Source organism: Calidris pugnax, unplaced genomic scaffold (assembly GCF_001431845.1).
Source record: "Calidris pugnax isolate Ruff unplaced genomic scaffold, ASM143184v1 scaffold470, whole genome shotgun sequence".
Lineage (NCBI taxonomy): Eukaryota > Metazoa > Chordata > Aves > Charadriiformes > Scolopacidae > Calidris > Calidris pugnax.
The window spans coordinates 340,497-358,957 of NW_015092761.1; the positions used below are offsets into that span (position 1 = coordinate 340,497).

Below are 18,461 nucleotides of genomic sequence, written 5' to 3' on the forward strand. Positions count from 1 at the left end.
AGGCCAACACATGTTCCCATGGGTCTGAGTGGATGCTCAGGAACTCAGCTGGGTCCCTATTTATGGGCTTTCTTGTTCCTGCATCCTTCTCCGGTCACAGCTGGGCAAGATTGGCTGCACCTGCATGAGCAATTGGATGCCTATGAGATTCCTTGTACCAAAGAGGAAAAATGATAAAATTTCAGATTGTCAGCCCTGTTTTTCCAGCCAACAGTATTAACCTGAGGATGAAGGACCCCTGGTCCCTTCCCTCTCCTGCTGGAGGACCTGGAATTGAGAAGCTCCAGTACAAATCATTGCAAATACAGTTGCCTTTCCCTCTAATGTTGCTGCTTTCTTAAAGAGTGGAAACAGAGAACTTTAGTCAGGAAATAAAACACAGCACAGAAAGTCGCAGCAGCCCAAAGAAAGTGAAAGACAAAGTGTCTGAAGAAGGTGAGAAGTGTACCACAGGTTTATCAGAGCTGGAGTATTAGTTTTCTTGTGGACAAAGAGAAAGGGGGAAAGCTTGTGAAGCTGTGAGTTCCACATAGGTATTGAGGGGAGAAAATGTGGGGACCAAAAGGAGGTAAATAGCTACAGAGCATCTGCAAGAAGGAGATGAAGGAGAGATTATTGCCAAGACAGCATATTAAGAAGCTTATTAAATCAAAACAAAGGCTGAAATTAAGACCTGAAAAGAAGATTTGATCTGAGCAAGGTAACATTCCCATTTGCTTTGCATACATTGTACATGATAAACTGTGAAGTGCTGGAAAGACACAAAGAAGCAAGCTTGTTTTTGTTTTTTTTTTTTTTTTTTTTTTGACAGCATATTAAGAAGCTTATTAAATCAAAACAAAGGCTGAAATTAAGACCTGAAAAGAAGATTTGATCTGAGCAAGGTAACATTCCCATTTGCTTTGCATACATTGTACATGATAAACTGTGAAGTGCTGGAAAGACACAAAGAAGCAAGCTTTTTTTTTTTTTTTTTTTTTTTTTTTCTGAGTAAATTAAAGATGAAACTTTAGATTTCTTCTATTTTATGGAAATAAATTCAAAGTTATTGAAATATTCCCAGTCAGCTGTAGTGTGTTATGCTATATATGGTTAACAAACCGACCTGCATCTACAACTTCCATAATGTTCTATTATTTTATCAGGGCTGGCTTGTTGATGGAATCAATATGGGATTACACCTTCTACTGGGTGTTGCCATCTGTGCATGTGTAAGCTTTCCATCTCATACCCCATGTACCATCTCATGGCTTTGTCCTGTTCCCTCCAGCAGGTCGGATACTGGCGGACAGGCGGGTACCCGAGGCTGAGCGAAGGAAACCACGCGTGGGAAGGGTGCTCGGTGCCTGCTGTGTCTCTGCTTATGGCTCGAAGGGAGTCCAGGCTGGGCCTGGCATTGCCAGGAAGGAGCAGTGCGAGCCTCTATTTCCCTCTGCCTTGATCTTTTCCACAGACTGTAGTATTTCCAGGACAGGGTCCAAAAGGTTATTTTGTTGCTTCCCAAACTGTAACTCAGCATTAGAGGGAGAAGAAAACTACATTCAGCTGGGAAGAAGAAGAACTGGGACCATATTCCTGGGTCAGACAGAGAAAGAGTTATCATTCCTGAACTCCCTTATTTCCTTGGATAGTCAGTGAGATTTTGGGTGTCTGATCCTTCTCTTCCCCCAATACCACCACCCAGCCTTGCCTTTTGCCCTGGAGCTCCTCACCTCCTTGTTTCCTGTGAGGGGGCATCAGGACCTTACAGAGCGTTGGGGTGTGAAATCATACCCTTCCTTCCTTCTGCTTAAGATGCCTCTATTTACAGACCTGCTGTTATCTTGAATTAGTATGTTCATGTTTTTACACACCTGGTGAGGTGCATTTGCTTGCATTCCATTTAAGATAGACTTTTTCACACAGCCGTCTGAACATGAGCCAGCAGTGTGCCCAGGTGGCCAAGAAGACCAACAGCATCCTGGCCTGTGTCAGGAACAGTGTGGCCAGCAGGACTGGGGCAGTGATTGTCCCCCTGTGCTGGGCACTGGTGAGGCCCCACCTCAAGGGTTGTGTCCTAGTTTTGGGCCCCTCACCACAAAAAAGACATTGAGGGGCTGGAACGGGTCCAGAGAAGGGCAACGGAGCTGGTGAGGGGTCTGGAGCACAAGTCTTGTGAGGAGAGGCTGAGGGAGCTGGGGGTGTCCAGCCTGGAGAAAAGGAGGCTGAGGGGAGACCTTCTGGCTCTCTCCAACTCCCTGAAAGGAGGGTGTAGCCAGGGGGGGTCGGTCTCTTCTCCCAAGGGACAGGCCATGGGATGAGAAGAAATGGCCTCAAGTTGTGCCAGGCGAAGTTTAGGATGTATTCTGGGAATCATTTCTGTACCAAAAGGGTTGTCAAGCCTTAGAAGAGCCTGCCCAGAGCAGTGGTGGAGTCACCAAACCTGGGGGCATTTAAAAGCTAAGCAGATGTGGTGCTGAGGGACATGGGTTAGTGGGAGTTTGGCAAGTGCTAGGTTGATGGTTTAATTCAATGATCTTAAGGGTCCAACCTAAATGATTCTATGATTCTATGACAAATCACTATTGTGTTTCTTTGAGAACAGCACACACGGTGTACAGCAGCAGCAGGATTTGCAATGGACAGGGGTAGGCTCTATAAACTCCCCTACACTGAGTTACACTCTTGCACTGCCCTTCAATGGAAACTCCACTGTGGGAATGATTTATTATTTTATTGGAAGGGCCTTCGAAAATTTCCAGCCTCCATGCAGCTCTTCCAAGAGCTGTCCTCTGCCTCTCATCAGTGTATTTCATTTCAGGATAATGCCCCTTTGTGCAAAATGCATCTCACAGCAGCTGTCACACGCCCACTGGGCCAATGACCCAGGAAGAGTCTTGGAAATAATTGGTCAAGGTACAAATGAACATAATTATGTCTTCTATGCAATAACTGGGAGATATACATCTGCCGTGACATTCTAAGAGGTACTGGCAAATTAAACAGATTTTTAAAGACACAAGGCTGGAATAGAAGTATAACACTCTCTGTGGCATCAAAAATGGTAAAAAGCTTATCTTTTTTTTGAAAAAGGGAAATCCCAGATCAGTTCGTTTAACTTCCATTTCCAGAAAAGTACTGGGGCAACTAATCGAGCCAACAAACAAATACTGAAACAAATCAGGGAAAAGAAATAAAAACCAGCCAGTGTGAATGTATCAAATCTAATCCTTCTGTGACACTTGTGGATAGGGAAGAAGCAGAACATGTCATCCATCTTCCATTTAACAAGGCTGTTGACACTGTCTGACATGACATTCTCAAAAGCTTATTGGGAAAACATGGTCTATATGGAACTGCTCAAGGTGGTGCAAAGCACTTGGAAAGGCACACTCAGAAAGAAGCTCTCAGTGGGTCACTAGATGCCACGGAGTCCCCTTGTCTTCTATGTGTCCTTCTACAAAGTTGAGTAGAAAATTATTTTATTAAATAAGAGACAAAGTTGGAAGGGGACACATGGATGCAGCAGAGCAGGATTACAGCAAGAAATGATTTAAAAAGGAATTGTGAGGACATTTGCGGAAACAAATCCAGTGAGAATTAGTCAGGAATGGCCTATTGCATATACACAATGCACAAAGCAAAACGTTCTGCAGCTCTTCTGTGGAAACAGACGTGGATCACGAGCCAGGTCAAGCCGGTCGGTGGTGCTATGGAGGTAAGAGAAGGGTGATCATGGGGCTGGTGCAGTGCAGGCTGTGAAAGAAATCTCTTACACCCCCGGCTCTGCTCAGCGGGGACACACTCTCAGCTTGAGCACTGTGTGCTGCTGTGCATCACAGTAAGGAAGATGATGGAAGAGAGCCTAAAGAACAGAAAGAAAGACCAGAAGTCTAGAAAATAAAGCCTTCAAGGGAAGACCCAAAGACTGAGAATGAGTCTGGAGAAAACTGGACTTAGGGGAACCCTAATAAGTTTTTAAATCTGGAGAAGGCTACCATAGAACGAAACCGAATATTTTACTCTCCATATCCCTGTTGAGTAGGACTAGGACTTATGGGCTTGCACTTCAGAAAGGAGCTGGAGTGAAGATGTCTCAGACAAGAGTTGCAGTCTTCATCAAAGAAGGTTTTTAAGAACAGGAGGGACAAACTTTTGCCAGGAATGAGAGGGAAAGCTGATCTTGGCTTTGGGCAGAAGATGTTTCCTCCAGATGTACCTGTCACTCCCATATTGTTGTGTGGATTTAGAGGGGGTGCGGAATGTTTAGTTCCAGGCTCATGACAACACTGTGGTGTTTCATATCATTTGCTCCCAGATATATGCTTTCAGCTCTAACAGCTGAACACTGTTTCTTGTCCAAGAGGACCCTTTTTCCTCAGCTCATCCTTGCTCATGCTGCAAAAGCCACTCCTCTCCCTGCTGAGATGCTTAAAGGCAAGTAACTGTGAATCCCTGGCACAGGCAACCAAGAGGCACCCTGGGAGCTCAGGCATTATAAGAACCCTATTTCTGACCTCAAAGACCATCATGGGAGCCTTTGTAAGCAATAAAGCAAAGAGACCTCTCTCTGTGTCTCTGGAGAGCGTGGCGGCAGGGGCAGCAGCCAGGGAGGAATGCTGCTGTTTCTCTGGTTATTGCAGCAGAGCTGTGATTTACACCCCTTGGTAGGCTACAGAGGAAGCAGCAAATCACCTCTTTTACAAGGGTTCAAAAGGCAATTAGACAAATCCGTGGAAGAAATATCCACTGGGGCCATTAAATCTAAAGTCTTTCTCCTGGTTAAGGAAAGCCCTGCATTGCTAATCGCTGGGTGGGAGAATTGATACCGTGTGATTGCCCTGTTTTTCCATGTTTCTTTTGGCTCCTGGTGCTGCAGGTGGGAGGGTGAGCTGGAGGAACCTCTGCCCTGACCCAGCCAGGACCGTGCCTGTGCTCTTCGGCTGCATTCTCAGTGCATTCATTGGGGATGGCCACAGACCTAGGGGTTTATTAACAAACAATTGGAGACTGAAAACAGGACAGAATCCTGTGTCTCAGAGTCAGGCCACATCCCAGACTTGCTGAGTTCTGGATGCTGTTCAGGAAAAGCCAGGAGCCCTGTCCTGCTCCAACTCTTCCTTAGGTAAGCCACAGGTTTCTGCTGCAAGGATTTAGCTCCAAGCCTTTCTTTTGCCAAACAGATTCTCCCCTGTGCTGGACAAATAACAATAAAACAAACTGGCAAAGCAAATGCCATCCCATCTGCAGATGCATGCTTTTATTTAGCTAGCACTGAAGTTTTCAGATGCAAATATCTTATTGAGTTGGATAAAAGTCATGGCAATAAATGTTCCTTTCTAACTTCACCCTACAAAAATATCTTTGAATAATAGGATTGCATTTTTCCAAAAATATTCTTTATTGATTTACAGCAGTATCACATTAAGGCAAAGCATTAGAGTTCCTTCATTAATGAAATAAGACACACAAGTCATTATATTAGTGATTTTCACAGACTAACTCAGTAAGCTATTTTTAATGTTCTCATGGAGGCATGCCAGAAGGATAATATTTTTATGTTCTATAGCAGAAAAATACACTTTCAGACAGTTTTGACTGACTTTAAAGTGTGCTTGAATGCCCAGGCATGTTTTCCATCCCTACAAAGTGACCAAGGAGAGAGGAGGTTTATCATTAGCACAGAGCAAAACCTTAACAGAATGAAATCCCAGTTGCCACAGCATCAACAGCGTTTCCCACACAAGGTACCAGGGGAGGCTGGAAAAAAAAGATAGTCACTGCTCCTTCTTTGAAGGCAGTGGAATGAATAACTACTGCGGCACTTTCACACCAGGAACTCCGCATTTCACCCATCTACAGGTAACTGAGGAAAAACTTCTGCCCTTTTTCTGCAGCTGCCAGAATCCTGTCTCTTTTCCCAGTTTCCAGATTGCACTCACTGCATCTTTTCCAGTGCAATTCTTACCCTTGTTTCTTCTCTCTCCAATTTGTCTCCAATTTTTCTATATATTTCTTTGGTATTGCATCTCAGGGAGAGGAAGCACCGAAGCATTGCTGTCCCGGGTGGTGCACATCATGAGCAAAGCAACATCTCCAAGCAGCCTCTGCACCTGTGGCCAGACTAAAGTGCAGGCATGATCTCAGTTTCCTTTCTGCTGTGCTGTGACACCTATTCCAGACAGTCCCGCACTGCAAAGGGCTATTTCAGGCCTAATGAGGGGCTCTTATCAACTTTCAGGCTCATTTTCAGTGGAGCAAATCTCTGCTGAGTGAACAGGATCACAAAACACACACGTGTGTTTTAAGGCTTTAAAGGCAGATCAGATCAACATTTAAACCCACGTTTCAAACCCTGGTTCAGTGCTTATAAAGGCAGCCTCCTTCAGGCGACCTTTGGGTTTGCAGCAAAGCTGCTCATCTGTCCCTTGGAGAGTCCTGCACAGAGCTAAGGGGAGGAGGTGCCCATCAGTGGGATGTTTTAGGGCTACCGGGTGAATATTTGTCCGTGCTTGAACAAACCACACAGTGCAGATTCTGTCTCATCCCCTCCGTGGCTTCAACAGAAACATCCAAGGGCTGGCAAAATCTCCCACCTTCTCAGGGTCGCTGCTCCCTTTTGATCCCACTCCCTGCTGGAAGGGGTCCGTGCCTTTCTCCCTTCCCTGGTGTCTGTGCAGAGCTCACCAAGACACACAGAGCACTTTCAAAGTGGTGCCCGACCATTATCCCTCTATAACACCCACCAGGGGCTGCAGGAAACTGAGGAGACCTGCATGGCTCTCTCACATCATTCCATGTGCCTTTATGCCCAACAGATACTTCAAAGCAAGAATTAAAATCTGTGGCCAAGGCTTCAAGCAGCCAGGCTGCATTTGCAAATTCTGGAAGCCAACTCAATGCTCACTTTTGGAAGTTCTTATTTTGAGCAGTGACTGTGCCAGTACAGCAGACAGGAGATGTTTGCAGGACTGGGCTTCGAATCCAAGAAACCTCCTGTCATCATCACATTCCCATACCCTTGTGCTGACCTGGCATGATACCCATCACGGGCAATTTAGCTGAGCTTGACCACCACATCTTGGGAGGATGCAGAACCATTCTGGGCTGTACCTGCCTGCAGGAACTCAGCAGGACTGAAGGCACTCATAGTCTGAAAAGAGTCTCTTGTCAGCACTCTCCTCTGCTTTCAAATGGGCCTCAATTGCAAACAGATGGTCATAATTTTGAAACCCCAAGAACCACAGGACAAGACTGCAGCATGCTTGAAAGCACCTTCAGGAATCTCTGGCAAGATCTCCAATGTGACAATGATGTTTATGGACTACATGCATCCATCAGGAAGGGATCTGTCATGTTTGCATTAATGTTACTATTCCTCTTGTCTTACTAACATCTTTGCTGGTAATCGTGTTCCTTTGGAGCACTTCTCTGGTGGTTTGCAAACGCAGTCCTGAGTACAGAACGTGCAGTGCTTCTGCTGGCTTCACATTAGCTTCTCCTGTAACTGATTTGGACAATAATACTGTAACAAATCCACAGCCACCTTGGTCTCCATGCCTGTCACGGTGCAGCAAACCATGGCTGCTTGTAGCCACAGGCGACAGCGGCTCTGGCAGCCCGGTGCTCCTCCTGCTCGGGCAGAGATCCTCCAGTGGTGAGCAGCCCAGACCCTGTTCCGGGCTGGCTTTGGGCAGCTCTGGGACTTCTTGCTCCTTGTCCCCTCGCAAACACAGAGGCTAACTGCTTGTTGTTTATGGGCATGCTAAAACTTTGGTCAGCTTCCTGGTGCCATCTCACAACCAACAGTGCCTATATGTCCTACTCCTCCTTTTTCTTCTCCTCTTTGGCTTCCCTGGGCAGCTGGAAGCTGTGCTTCAGTGTGAGCAGCGCTGCCCAGCGTTTGCTTTCATGTTTCCAAACAGTCTTTTGCATCCTGACCAGTTCAGCCGTCCTTGGCTAAACTGCCTACCACTGAGGACAATGTCTATTCTCCTGCATGCTACTGGCTGGCCAGAGGAGCACTTAACATCTGGTACGAGCATTGTAGGACTGTGGTTTTGGGAGAAGCACCCATAAAAGGAACAAACTGAAGTTCATTACCCACAGGCCAATTAGTGTTTAACATCCACTGCTAACAGCAGTGTGTGCCTTACCCCTAACATCCATCTGCAATTGCAGCTCCAGCCCCTGCAGCTCTGTAGGTTCTTCTGACCTTCAGAAGGTTTAACAAGTGATTGGAAGTGTCATAATCACCCTGCAGCATCAGGAACATGGTGACAGTGATCACAGTGATCATGGGAGAGCCAGGCCTTGTGTTCACAGGTGCCTGTGCCACCTGGGCAGTGTGGAATTGCAACCATGGCCATGGTGGTGGTTAGCCACGAGATGTATTGTTTGGCTGGTTTTAACATGAGAGAGGAATTGTCAGGCTGTGGAAGGCTCAGCCAGACCCCCGTGCCCTGCCCTCTCTATCGCTGTTCAGTGAGCCCGTTTGGGGAAGTGGTTTTGGTGCCAGGGATCTTTATTAGCCTCCCTCCTTCCCTGTCCCTTTAGTACATCCTCCCATGTGTGACCCCACCTGCAAAGCCCAAAAGCCCTCCAGGCAGCGTGGTGGGTGAGAAGCACACAGAGCTGAGCACCTCCCTGGGAGCAGCCTGGGCAGGCTGTGCCCTGTTGCAGAAGCTCGTTGTCCTTAACCCAGACAAAACAAATGCAAAACAGCGCTGGGGCAAGAAAACCAGCTGCTGCCCTACCCAGCCTGGAGAGAGGTTCAGGAGCCCTAGCCCAGGCAATGTGAAAGCCAGCAGAGATACAAGACTGATGATCATAAAACACATCCTCTCTGGAGCCTTGCAAGGGCTGACATTGTGGAATGAGGGCACTGAGTGTTAAACCTCAGGTACTGAGGCTGATCTGTTTGCAAAAGGTTCATCGTCTGTTTTCTGATCCTTCAGCTGTGGCGAGTGGGACAGTGCTCTGGTTACCGTTAAGAGAACTCACTGCAGTGGTTGACATCTCTTACTGAGATCACCCTGGGAAACAAAGTACCAGCAAGACAACACAATGAGGCACACGGAATTCCATAGAGCCAAGAAGCATCCTAGACCCTGACTATCAAAATGTTCCCCTCCTGTGGAAGAACTCAGGGACACAGTGTAGGAGGCTGCATTGGGAAAGTTTGTAAAGCAGAAACCTCAGCCACACAGGGAGGCAAGACCAGGTCCTGCCCCAGTCCTGTGCCTCCAGAAAGCCCACTGAAACGGTCCCCTATTGCTCTCTTGTGTCTCCGCTTCATAGCCTCCAGCCCCTGTGTAGCAGGATTTAGAGGGATGGGAGAACAAGGACAAGGCAGCAGAATTTCCTGTGTCTTCTGGGAGAAACAACGGTAGTGCAGACCCAGGATTGCAGCAGTAGCTTTGGAGAGATTTTGCTGCTGTTCAGCAGCCTCAGAAGGAACAGCCCTCTCCCTGTGGTGTTCTCTGCGTCCAAGACAGAAACAGGCCTGATTTGGCCCTAAATGCATATATAACAAAGACACAGCTGTGAATTTCCTCTTTTCTCATTTTAAAATATATGAGTTGGTTTGTACAACCCCAGTATGGAGCAGCTTTTCCCATCCATGGAGCTGTTCTCCAAACACCACCCCAGAGAACTAATGGGAAGCAGCCACAGCGCTAAACATCTGCGCAAATGTATTGTGCCAGATGTTACCAGAAGATGATGCAGTGCTGGGTCTGGATACACATTCCTGGAAGTGCCACCCCTTCAAGCCCGCCCAGAACCAGCCCTGAGAAAGCAGGATCTACAACAAACATGGAAATGGAGCTCAAGGGCTGCGATGGCAGCCCGTCCATCCCACCGGGAGATTGTGCTTGTTGCACAAAGAGAGCAACTGGGCACACAAGGGAGCATGGTGGCAGACAGAGCTGTTGTGGCAGGAATGTCCACAGAAAGGGGGAACTAGCCCTAGCCAGCCCCACATAACCAGCTCTGAGCTGGTGTCCCACAGAGATCTTCCTGGCCGCGGGAGCAGGCTCTTTGGCACACCAGTCTCCCCAGTGCTCCCCAGCTCTCCATGGGCTCTGCGGTTCTGGCTGCACTGTTAGCACGTGAGACCTGACCAAGCAGCAGCATGGGTTGAGCTTTCCAGGGATGGACGCCTGCACTGTCACCTCCAGGCCCAGAGCATCCCCATCAGCACTGCCCAGACCTCTCCCCTGGGCTGTGCAAGCCAGTGAAGCACTGCAGTGGAAGTGGACATATAGCCCTGCTCCATCCCCTCCAGAGGAAACTGGAGCCCAGCCCCAGTTCACCCCACATACTGCCTTGCCACCAAGGGTGGACATGACTCCTGGAGGAGCCTGGCACCCCGTGGCAGTGCCCTCCCAGCTACCTGAGGGACCCCCACACCCAGGACCAGACCCCGCTCCACATGGGGAGTCCCTGGTCTGAGTCTACCTTCTCACAGCAGGGGCTTGTTCCCAGGCATTTCACCCCGGGCTGCCCCTACTGATGACAATTTCCACGAAGTTAGCTAAAAAAAGAGCTTGCACTGCACCGTGGAGAATGTCAGGAGGATTATGTGGTGCTGTGTGGTTTGGGTGCCGTTCCTCTGTAAATTGTGCAGAGGTCAGACAGCTCAGAGCAAAGTGCCTGCGGGGTTCACACATGCACGTTCACACTCACAAACACTTGCGCACACAGACACGCAGATACAACTTACGTACTTGCTTTCCTTGTTGTCTCTTAATTTAAAAAGACATTCAGAGTGAAAATATGTTTCCTCTTTGTGAATGGATAAATCTAACACAGATGGTGCATTAACTGGAAACATCTTTGTTCCAGTATGTTCGTGTATTCATTCTCTTCAAGGAAAGAAGGCGCCATTTATGAGCATTGCTTCAGCGTTCCTCATCTTTACAACTTGGTGATCTCCCAGTAAAAGCTCTAACAAGTCATCACCTCTTCCTCTCTTACCAGTGCCACGAAAGCATGGGTTTAAAGGCTATCAGAGTCAGCAGTGAGGCATTGGTTAGAACTTGCTGATGTGGAGCAAGGCTGTCTTTATATTTGACTGTAGTGAAGTTTACAGTGCTTTGTGTCTGCTGTGGCAGCCTTCTGTGCCTCCTTGGGGCTTGTTGCTCACCAGCTCTGAGTGCCGAGGCAACCCAGTATGGAGCAAGGTCCAGAGAAACCTTCCCAGATGTTTTTGCATAAATCTGTCATTTCCTTTGACATAAGAAAATGATCTTTTGAAAGGAACCAGTGTGTCCCAGCTGAAAGACTTGAAGTGCTGGAGATTGCAGTAAGTTCCTAGGTAAACTGATTTAATAATCTTACATAAATTCAAACAAAGCATAAATTTTACAGGTGCAAATCGCAAAGTTTCCGGCAAGTCAAAAGTTGAGGAACTTCAGTCCCAGGAGGGGACGAGGATAAAGTGCAGTTCATAAAGCCCGGACATGATATGTTGGTTTTATTTTTCCCCCCAAACCTTTCCCCAGAAGTGAATTGAATTCTCCATGAGACTCCTAACCAACCTCTACAGGAAAAAAAATATCTGGAATATTCCAGGAGAGGGGGATGTATGGCAAAGTCTGATCCCAAAACACCCTGTAGGTAGCAGGTGGGGCACTGTCAGTGTGGGAGCCACAGGTCAGGGTAGGCTATTAAGGGCTATTTAAGCCTCATTTCTTAGTCAATTTTTCTATTAGGCCAACTTATCTAGGGACTTCTTGAAACAGGTGTCCCTCCCTACCATTCCGTGTTAGATTCTCACTTGGGTACATGCCTGCTTCCTCATTATGATATTGTGGATATTCCTATTACTTCCAGAAATACCTAGTCCTTTCCAGAATCCACCTGATTTTTGGTGTCAGTGAGCTCAAATTGATAGTGAGTCCCGCAGGTTAAACACATGTGGAGCAAACCCAGTGTTATTCTTGCAAGAGGATGTTTTCTTTTTATGATTTCAGGGCTATCAGGTTTTACACCACAGGTCACAGTTTCAAAAACAAGTGCTCAGATGTTATTTATATGCCATCCATTAGGCTTGATCATGAATTAAGAAACGTGTCCTGGATTGAACTTTACCCTTGACTACCTACATCTCAAAATCAGCTACAGAGAAGAGGGAGATGCTAAGTGCAACCTGACCACAGGTGCTCTGAGCAATGGTCTCAAGAATGTGCAAATCATGAAAGCAACACAGAAATAGCCACAAATGTGCATCAGATGAAACACAAATGCAAACTGTGCATGAAAACATTGGTGCTCTTTCCCCAGTGCAGCAGGGAGAGGAAATGGGCATGACACATGTATCCCCACACTGAAAGAGTGTGAAGGTGATTACACAGAATTGGGCACGGGTAGAAATCAGCAAGCTAGGCAGGGAAACCATGGGTGTCAAGGGGTGAGGGAGAGGAGAACTGGCTCCAGTCTATCAGCCGCCATCCCCACCTCCATCCAGCAGAAAATGGAATCCCACCTTGGAAGCATGTTCAGCCCCCCCCGCCATCCAGTGGGATTCTGTGCTGGAAGATGGACTTGGGACTTGACATGAGAAAACAAGACTCGAGGTGACTCTCAGGCAGCCGGGTAGGTGGCTGAAGGAGGCAAAAGCCAGCCTGCCTATGAGATAAGTACTCTTCAAGGTGGGCCTTTTCTATCTGAATACATACCAGGGTGTTAGAAACTGGGAGAAAACAGCTCTGAGATGTAGCCCTCTCTCGTCAAGCCAGTTCCTTTACCATGTGAAGTGCAGCTAGACAGGGCCAGGAGCCAAGACCAGAGCTGATCATGAGGTGTCAGGAAATGTTTGCCATGACTTTATCCTGAAAATAACCCTTATAGATGCTTTGCTCAGCAAAGAAAGGTCCTACACAGTATGGTCAGCGACAGTGACCCTCAAGGAAGAACAATGTATCACTCCATTGTTCCATTTAACTCCCATTAAAATGACAACTGGACTCCAGATGGCCAGCAGGGAACAGAGTGGGACCAGGGGCCAAGGCAGAGGATCATCTGCCACCACTGCTCTGATTACTCAGCCAGACTGAGGGCTTGTGAGAGGTTTGGAACATGCAGGGAAGTGGGTTCCCCCCTGGCTGTCTGAAAGGAAAAAAGAGACCCCAGATGACAAGTGAATGTCTCAGCGCCTTAATAGAAAAGTGATGTGTTCGATGCCTGTGCAAGGGAGATGCATCTCAGAGCTCTGTTATGGAAATTTTGCTCTGTGACAAATATGTTATGAATGACTTGTCTTGAAAACACACCAACATGTAGGTGCTGCTATCACAGCATTCAATGACTTTAACTTACTGTGAGCGTTCTTGTGATAAATCATGGAAAACCTTGCTTGTGCTATTTTTAGTCACTGCAATGTTTCACTCTCACAAGTCACTCACAGCTCTAAAAATACAGTTTATATCATTGGATTCCTGGAATTCTTTTAGTTCTTACATTCTGATTTAAGTGGCATTAAGCTGGGCTGTGCAGTTCAAGGTTGCAGGCTGATATTTCATTGCGGATTAGGTATCACCTGGGTTCAATACAGTGTTTGCAGTATTTATTTGATTTGGATCCAAAGGTAATTTGGAAAATCTTCCTGTAGATACACCTCTTACCTGGCTATGTGGAACAAGAGCTAGATTTTGTTTGGGACTAGATAGTAATTTAATAACCATTCCAATATAGATTTAAACTAAAACACATGCTCACCACAAGGACTGAGCAGAGACTATGTGGGGTTTTCTCCCCCAAACCTGTAGGTATCTTGCCTCTACTAGCCTATGCACTGTGATGTGATGACATCTAGGTCAGACATCTCTCTCTCTCTTTTTTTTTTTTTTTTTCACTTACATGTCTTTCATAGCAGTTATTGATTCAGAAACACCAACAGCAAGAAAGTCTTGACCTCCCACCAGCCTTTCTGGATTTGATTACCAGCTCACCAATGGCTGATAGTTTGAGTAGAATTTAATGCTTTCTAATTTTGCTTGATAGGGACTACGAAGCAAGTTACTTTTTTTTTATCCCAACTGGCAGCTCAACAAAGCCCAGCAATAAAAAGCTCCATTTGTGTAATAAACTGTTGTACAATCTACTACTTATGAACACAGGCCCTGAAAATGTGCAACCTTTCTGCACATTACATTAAACACAAACCAGATGGGCACTTGAAAATCCTCCCCTTTGTTGCAGGGGGCTAAAGGAGCTGGTGGTCAGAAGGTCTATTTCACTACACAAATAAACAGAAGAGTTTAACTACATTATTTTCCAAAATCAGCAATGGGAAACCTGTATGGAAACATTATGAGCAGTTAACAAACATGCTGCTGAACTGAAGTAGGCACAAGGGGAACTCTTCAGGTCTCTAACTGCAGTAGCCAGTCAGTGGCCTCTGGCCACCTACGTGTGGTCTAGATCCATCACCTGCCGTGGGAGCTCTGACACCCAAACTGGACAAGTAACTGGAGACAAATTAATGTCTTCTCTAATGGATGTCAGAGCTGGTCACCTGAAGTCCTATAGTAACTGGAGAGCAATGGGACCCTCCAGAGGGGACTGAGCCCATCCTGCAAAGATTCTGAGGCAGAGAAACCTCATCAGATCAGACAGGATGTCTCACACATAGATAACTCTGTAAGTGAAATACATCTCACTGTCAGAGTCCTAGAGCGGGGGACATGGGACAGTACCTCTGAGCCAAGGACTTTGTTGTCTCTGGACTGTACCAGAGGATGCCTACATTTCACACACTGAGTATACACACCAAGACAGTTTTCGAGGAGATGTAAGTAGCTCCTGTATGTCCTCTGACCCCTTTTCTTGTGATTGTAAGTGTTATCATGAAATTCTTTCTGAAGTCCACCTGGCCAAATTGGTATTGGGAGAGGTGTGTGACCAAAGTCCTCCATTGTGCCTGCATCCTCACTGCCTCCTCCACTGCTAGGAAGACGTACAGAGAAATCACTACCTTTGGTCACACAGAGAATGAGCAGGGTAAGAGCAGTCTTTATGCAAGCCAGAGAAGACAACAGTTGTAAGCTGTTCCCATGGTATAGCTACCACAAATAAAATACAGGTGTGCAGCATGACAGGATGGCATCAGATGGGAGATATTCAAGGTGAGGCTCGACGAGGCCCTGGGCAACCTGGTCTAGTTGGGGGTGTCCCTGCTGACTGCGGGGAAGTCGGACTGGATGACCTTTGGAGGTCCCTTCTGGCCTGGGCAATTCTATGATTCTATGATTCTATGATTCTATGATTCTATGATTCTATGATTCTATGATGGGGTGGGATGGAAGCTGTTACCAGCTGAAGAAAATGATCCTAGGAGAATTGATGCTTCAGAGTGTTACTACTAGCCCTGACATCAATATCTGAGAGGTTTCAGGTGGATCTGGGAAGGAAAAGCAGTTTATGGATCCTAAGGATGCTTAAGCTGCAGTGATGAACTCCTATCTTGACAAGCAGGACACTCAGCTTATTATTAAGACACCAAGTGTTGAAGAGAGCACCTTTGTTTTCCTTGGTCCAATGTTTAAACCCAATGTGGAGGTGACTTTAGGAAGACCCACAGCCATGTTTGCCTTAGGCTCTTCCAAGACAACAGTTCACAGCTCTGCCCAGTTCAGGCTAGTGTGGACCAGAACTTGGTAGGAGAAGTTGTCATCAAGCATATAAACACTATGGGCTGTGGGATTTAGTTAAAAGGGCAGCTTGACCATCCCAGGGGGAGAAAAACACCAGGGGTTGGGGCTACAGCTGGACAGGCAGATGTCAGGATTCCTGCTTGTTGTAGGGAAACAAGTCTTCATTTTCCTGGGCCTATGCATCCAGTCCTGGGTTTTTGTAGGTCCTGCTGAATGGGCTTTCTGCTTGCTCGAAGGTGATTTATTTTCACAAATTTAAATGAAATCCCCTGAGCCATTTTTGAGTAATACTAGAATTAAAAAGACTATTTTCCTATTTAAAAATATTCTAGCTAGACTGTTTTTATTAAATCAATGTTAAGTCAAATAAAGACTGCAGTTTGAAAGTTCAGACTCAGGCAGGAGCTAGTCCTCACTGAGGAGCTGTGCCTTTGACAGATGGGTGTCTGTCCAATGCCCACCAAACCACCACAGGCCACCAGCCCATGGCTGGAGTGCTCTGCTGGAAAGAGCAGGGGTTAGGGGCCAGATCCTGCCTGGCTGAGGTGCGCCCACCCTGTGCCCTCAGTAGATGGAGTGCAACAGGGCAGGAGGAGGTAGAGATCACACACCTTGCACTTGCTTCTCCTTGAAATACAACGTTAGCAGCAGTTCTGGCATGCCACTAGTTAGGTTCAAGGGGTCTTACATGCCCTGGCAGATCCCTAAATACAACAGATGGCAGTTACATTCATTTCACCCAACTCATTCCTAGGCATTCCCTCCTTCAGTGGCATAATTCCTGGGCTGCATCCCCAGCAGTGTGGGCAGCAGGGTGAGCGGGGGGATTCTGCCCCTCAGCTCCCCTCTGGGGAGAAACCACCCAGTGCTGCCTCCAGCTCTGAGGCCACCAATATCAGAAGGACATGGACCTGTTGGAACAGGTTCAGAGGAGGCCATGGAGATGCTCTGAGGGCTGGAGCCCCTCTGCTGGGGGGACAGGCTGAGACAGTTGAGGTTGTTCAACCTGGAGAAGAGAAGGCTCCGGGGAGACCTCAGAGCCCCTTCCAGTCCCTCAAGGGGCTCCAGGAAAGCTGGGGAAGGACTCTTGATCAGGGAGGGGAGCCATAGGATGAGGGGGAAGGGTTTTAAACTGGAAGAGGGGAGCTTTAAGTGAGATCTCAGAAAGAAATTCCTTCTTGTGAGATCTCAGAAAGAAATTCCTTCTTGTGAGAGTGGTGAGACCCTGGCCCAGGTTGCTCAGAGAAGCTGTGGCTGCCCCATCCCTGAAGGTGCTCAAGGCCAAGTTGGACTGGTCTGGTGGGACAAGTCCCTGCTGAGGGCAGGAGGTGGCACTGGATGATCTTTAAGGTCCCTTCCAACTATTCTGTGATTCTATGATTCTGTTATTCTCTAATCTTGGATGCTGGGTCCTTGCTCCCTCCTGCTGTTTATCCATGGGGTGAGGGATGAGGGTGGGAGCGGTGAATACACCTGTACAGGTGCTCTTCTTGGATGTAGGATATGAGGAGACACTGACATATTGCTTTTTCCTCACAGAAATCCGAACTACCGACCCTCCACCCTGTGGTGGGGAGGTGGTGATGAAGGTCCCTGTTGTGCCAACCCAGGAAATGGCACCAAGCAGGACATGGAGGTTCTGCTCTTGTTGGGGTCAAATCTGCTTAAGGGTTCCGTGATGTCCTGCAGGGCAAGGGGAGGTGACTATTGTGTACCACTAGGGAGGGCAGCGTGTGGGGCCATGGGATGCCTCCCTCCCTTTTTGTCCCCTGGGTGCTCATCAGGCTGCTCCACCAGCAGGAGCAGGAGCTGTCACACCAGAGAACGTGACATCAAAGGCAGGCCTGGGTGCCACACAAGATGCATGACATTTGGTGGGCCCGCCAGCTCCTGAGATATTGTGAGATGAAGGGAGCCGGCTGTTCTCAAACGGGGACAGCAGGAAAAGCCGAGCCCTTACGCTGTCTAAATGTGTGAAAGAAAGGGAAAAGCAGCAAAAGGAGGAGAGCAAAGGGCTGGAGAGATGCCCAGACTGTGGGGGGCTCTTCTCACTTAGAGACTCTGCAAACAGCCCAGCATAGAGGGGCTGCAGGGTGAAGCCATGCTGCAGTGGGCCACCAAGCCGGCACCGTGGGGGGCAGGAGCCCTGGACACAGGGCAGATGCTGGCAGTGCTGCAGGGCTCGGTGCAGTCGGTGTCTGCTGGTCGTGCTCAGAGGCAGCTTTTGCCTATGGGCCTCTGGAGATGGTTCTTTTTTGTCTTCCCATAACAAAAATCACGTGGGAAAATGGATGCAAAAAAATAAGGATGTGAAAGCTACAGGGAAATGTGATTTTTATACATCACCAAATAGTCTTAACACTGCCCCTTTGACAAGCCCAGGGCATGTTTCCTGTTGTTATCGTATTATCTGAGATAGACTTTGACATCTGAGACTCTAGAAAAGAAGTGCCCTCACTGCTGTGACTTATTCTGACTATGGGCAGACTCTGGGCCTGGCTCTCTGCTGTGTTACTCCAGTCTGACACCAGTACATTGCCACAATGACATCATTTGGATTATTTCTGATTTATAGTGATTGAGAAAAATTGGGTCCTGTACAATAATGCAAACAATCAAAGACGCAAAGTAAAAATAGTGCCTTCGAGCTGCACTTTCACATTACACGATATTTTGAGTACTTAACGTTGAAAGCCTTAGAGTGCACAAGAGGAATTTTCTTCATTTCATATATTATACAGTTGCCTGAAAGAAATGGCAAACAACTCCTCAGCCTGAGCATGCCTTGTGCAGGCTGAATCATGGGTTTTTCTGTCCATCAGC

The 18,461-nt window shown here is 47.3% G+C and overlaps 1 protein-coding gene across 5 annotated transcripts in view; it reads right to left on the reverse strand.

Annotated features, from left to right (window-relative positions):
* MYOCD (myocardin) overlaps positions 1-18,461 on the reverse strand; it is a 290,754-nt gene that overhangs the window by 101,035 nt on the left and 171,258 nt on the right. The gene's annotated exons all lie outside the window — the stretch shown is intronic.